This window comes from Galeopterus variegatus, unplaced genomic scaffold, assembly GCF_000696425.1.
Source record: "Galeopterus variegatus unplaced genomic scaffold, G_variegatus-3.0.2 Scaffold1308, whole genome shotgun sequence".
Classification (NCBI taxonomy): Eukaryota; Metazoa; Chordata; class Mammalia; order Dermoptera; family Cynocephalidae; genus Galeopterus; species Galeopterus variegatus.
The window spans coordinates 219,264-223,728 of record NW_007727419.1 but is presented as its reverse complement, the minus strand read 5'-3'; the positions used below and the strand labels follow the sequence as shown (position 1 = coordinate 223,728).

Below are 4,465 nucleotides of genomic sequence, written 5' to 3'. Positions count from 1 at the left end.
AAAAAAAAAAAAAAAAAAAAAAAAAAAAAAAAAGAAAACCAAATTGGAGCAATGGTGATGGGAGTGGAGGGAAGATAGGAGCAGCTAGAAGGATTTGGAAAATTGACAGGGTACAGCAGAGAGGAAAGAGGGGTGTGCACGGAATCACACAGGGAGATGCTGCCGAACTGGCTTGGAGGCTGAATCCTCCGGGCTACTTGGCCAGTGCTCACTTAGCTACCCCAGCTTGTCTCCCAGACACAGACCTCTCCTCAAATGCTACTTCCCTAGAGAAGCCTTTTCCAGTTCACCAGCTTAAAACAGGATCCCCTGTTATATGCTCTCCCATGATCTTCGCCAGACAGATGCTAACCTGTGAGTCCATGCTTGGGTTATAACATGCCTGCCGTCTGCCTTCTCCTTGGGAGCCAGGCTGGGCTTGTTCACCACGGAGTCCCAGTAAAAAATCTGGAACACATTGGGTTCTCAAAAATGTATGTGGAATGTCTAAAGAAATAAATGGCCCATCTGTAAATTTTTGTTTCTCTTTAGAAGCTTTGTGCCCAAGATACTCACCTGCCTACATTAGGACTCCCCGGCAGAGAGAGAGGTTTGCTGCGCATTCACTGCAGCTCACACACACTGGATCTCAAGCCAGCTTTATTTTCTCAACACAAAAGTACAAATGGAAAATATTTATGTAAACTTCAAGGAAGCTACGAGGAAATGAAGAAGCCACTTAAAGCCTTAAAGCCATGGTGAGTGATTGTGCATTTGCCGTCAGACCAGTCTTATCAACTTGAGTCCTCCTCGGTGAGGCATGGGGAAGGAGGGGTTGGGGGTCTCAGAGGAAAGATCCAGTCTGCAGGCCCCTTCCCTGGGCAGCTCCCCCATCGATTCCCACAATTAAAAGTTACCAATATTTTTAAGTTGAGATTTTCTGATCCCAGTTAAATTTTCAGACTTCTTCTGAGGGGTTTGCATTCTGAACTGTTGGGAGACCCTGAAATCTCAGAGTAACTGGGGAACCTGAGAACAGAGGGGAGTGAGTCAAGGCAGTTCTAAGAAGTCAAGGAGGTCCCCTGAATGGGAAAGAAGAAGGCCAAAATAGGGAGAGAGGAAGAGAAAGAGAGGACAGAGTTGGATTCTAAACATAAGCACTGACTTTTTTTTTTTCCTGGTCTTTCCCCATTACTGGAAGAAGCTCAGGGCTGGGAGATAGGAACCTTATTAAAATATGTGTGCTGAGTGCCTGTTATACCCCAGACACTGTGCTGGGTATTGGGTTACCGCAGAAAATAATGCATAGTCCCACCCAGCCTGGGTGTGGAGAATTCAGACAATAAATGTGGAGACAAGAGCCAGTTGTGGGGGCTCTTTACACTGAATATCCAGGAAAGAGTTTTTGAAGAGGCATGGCTTAAGCCGAGAGCTGAAGGCAAGAGCAGCCCTGACAGAAGGGACTACAAGTGCAAAGGTCCTGGGGCAGAAACAAGCTTTGTGGACTCAGGGGGCTAGAAAGCAGCAGAGTGGGTGGCGCTGAGTGAGCAGGGGGTCGTTAGGTCAGCAGGTAGGTTAGCATGGGCAGTTGTGCTGGGTGAGCGGGTATGGGGGAAGGTTGGACAACAAGGGGCTGCTGAAGGGTTTGAGCAGAAAAGTGACATGCCTGATTCCAGTTTTACAGAACTCATCCTCTTGCTCTGTGGGGAAGGAATACGATGAAGTGAAGAGAGTTTGGGAGGAGACTACTGTAGAGGTGCACGGAAGAGCCGATGATCAGCAGGGGAAGGTGGAGGCCGTGGAGAGGACAAACAAGGGACCGATTTGGTAGCTTCTGGTCTTTTCGTTGGCGGGCCCTGGGATCTAGTTCTTGGTTTCCCCATCTGTAAAATGAGAGCTACGCTCAAATATTCTCCTAGCTCTGGGGATCTTGGAGGGTCTGTTGATTCTGGCCCTGAGAGCTTTCCAAGGTTTGCTTTTTCTCTCAAGGCTAAGAAACCCTCACTGGAAAGAATTTTGATTTATGGCTTAATGATAAATTACCCAACTTTCTAAAGTTTTGCTAATATTTTAAGCACATGACTATCTTGTGTCCCAGCTTCTTATTGGGAGGTAGTGGGGGAGGGTGTTACATTATTAATAAAATATGAATATATTAAAGCATTTATTTTAATGTTTCTTATGTGGGAAATGTGATCTTCTGTGGAGCTTTTTGGCAAGTAGTTGGAAATGCGTGTTTGCCCCAAACCTTTGAAAGCCCTTGATCAGGCGAGGGCTTAGTTTCTAACAAAGCCCTTGACCCCTCATGGTTTCAGTTCTGTTTACTCTTGGCAAGTGTTTCAGGTTCAAAGGGAGAATCTTTAAAAGCTGCATTGGAAAAGTCTATAAAATCTTAACGCGTCTTTGACATCAAATAGCTCTTTCAAAGCAGTGATTTGATGAAGTAAATAGGAACGCAGCACAAACCATATGGAACACATTTTCCATAACTGCTCCACACTTGAATAACAAAGGAGAAAAGTTCTTGGCAAAGGGAGTTTGGGATTTTAATGACCCTTAAATATTTGGCTCAGTAGCCAGATGTGTTTTACCAGGCTGCAAACCCTGAGGATCGGCCCTGCCTTTCTCTTTGGCAAGACATAAGCTAACATGATGTTGCTGTTCGTGAAAAGATGTTTGTGCCTCATTGCAGAAAGCTTAATTCACCATGATTTCCTTAATTATCCACCCCTCCCCCCAACTGGCATAACTCCCAGCATGCCTCAGAGCATCCTTGATTTGAGACACTCAGCTGTTTATGATGATGCCACAGAAACCTCCTTAATTGCTTGAAAGGGGATCAAAGGGTTGATGGAACTGGGGTGGGGTAGGGTGCTCAGACTTCCTGTCATCAATGGCTCTGCTCCTAACCAGCTGTGCAAGCTGGGCAAGTCCCTTGATCTGTTCGGATAAGATGGGACAACACTATATTTGAGCTGTTACTGTCAAGTTCTAGTTCTGATTATGAACGAACCTACCTGTACCGAAAACACAGACACACTGCCTCTCAAAGTCACCTTGAAAGTCCATGCCTGGTTTCATTAGATGTTGGCCCATTACTTGAGATGTCTGTGAGGGGGTGTATGCTGGGTGGTTCTCATCTCAAGACAACCCCAAGACTAGTTTATCTAACTTTTGTGCACTGATAGGTGGATGGTTGCCCCCCAATAACCTTCTCCAATAAGAGACATAAATTGGCAATTTCAGAAGGAAGGGGACTTCAGAGTGATGGAGCTCAGCACCTCCATTTCAAAGATGAGGAAACTGAGGCTCAGAGAATAGAAGTGGTTTGTCCAAGGCCACACAGTTTGTCACTGTCAAAGCCAAGACTGGAATCTACCTAATTTATTAGCACTTTGGTTCCCAAGTGATTTTGTTTATAAAAATAAAATGAATCTGCACAGGACAAAGGAGATTTCCCAACACAGAAGATGTTCAAGAGCTTTCACACCAGGAGGGAATGTGTAGATGGAAAGGGAATGGACTGATGGCTCTGCGCTTGGGCTTGTTGCTGAGTATTCCATTAAGAAATACAAAACAGCAACAAACAGATAACACAATTAAAAGATGGGCAAAGGAGCTGAATAGGCATTTCTCAAAGGAAGATATATGAATGGCCAACACACACATGAAAAAATGCTCAACCTCACTTAGCATCTGGGAAATGCAAATCAAAACCACTTTGAGATACCATCTCACTCTAGTTAGGATGGCTGACATCCAAAAGACTGAGAATAAGTGCTGGCGAGGTTGTGGAGAAAATGGAACTCTCGCACACTGTTGGTGGGGCTGAAATATGGTGCAGCCTTTGTGGAAAATGGTATGGCGGTTCCTCAAACAATTACAGATAGATCTACCATATGACCCAGCTATCCCACTGTTGGGAATATACCCAGAGGAATGGAAATCATCCTGTCGAAAGGATACCTGTACTCCAATGTTCATTGCAGCACTATTTACAAAAGCCAAGAGTTGGAACCAGCCCAAATGTCCATCATCAGGTGAGTGGATAAGGAAATTGTGTTATATCTACACAATGGAATACTACTCTGCTATAAAAAAGAACAAAATACTACCATTAGAGAAAATTATATTAAGTGAAACAAGTCAGGCACAGAAAGAGAAATACCACATGTTCTCACTTATTTGTGGGAGCTAAAAATATATAAATAAACGCACAAACAAATCAAGCAGGGGGGAAAGAAGACAGAATAACCACAAAAATTCCTTGAACTATATAAGTCAAGTGAACAGCTATGATGTGTGTGTGTGGGGGGAGGGGGTGGAGAGTAACGGGTAAAGGGGAATGAAAATCAACTACAATGTATATTGAGGAGTAAAATTAAAAAAAAAAAAGAAAATGCAAAACACTTTAGAGAAGAAGACACAGGATTAGAGAAGTTAAGTAGCTTCTGCATGTGGCATAGCCAGGTTGCAGCCTGTGGCT

At 44.1% G+C, this 4,465-nt stretch overlaps 1 long non-coding RNA gene across 1 annotated transcript in view; it reads left to right on the top strand.

The window, feature by feature from the left end:
* The window catches only part of LOC103593243, a 4,098-nt gene extending 1,959 nt beyond the window's left edge, over positions 1-2,139 (top strand). Inside the window, exons 2-3 of the long non-coding RNA XR_550728.1 lie at positions 532-737; positions 1,656-2,139. This is a non-coding gene — a long non-coding RNA (uncharacterized LOC103593243). The remainder of the gene's footprint in view (positions 1-531; positions 738-1,655) is intronic.
* The last annotated feature ends 2,326 nt before the right edge of the window (positions 2,140-4,465 follow it).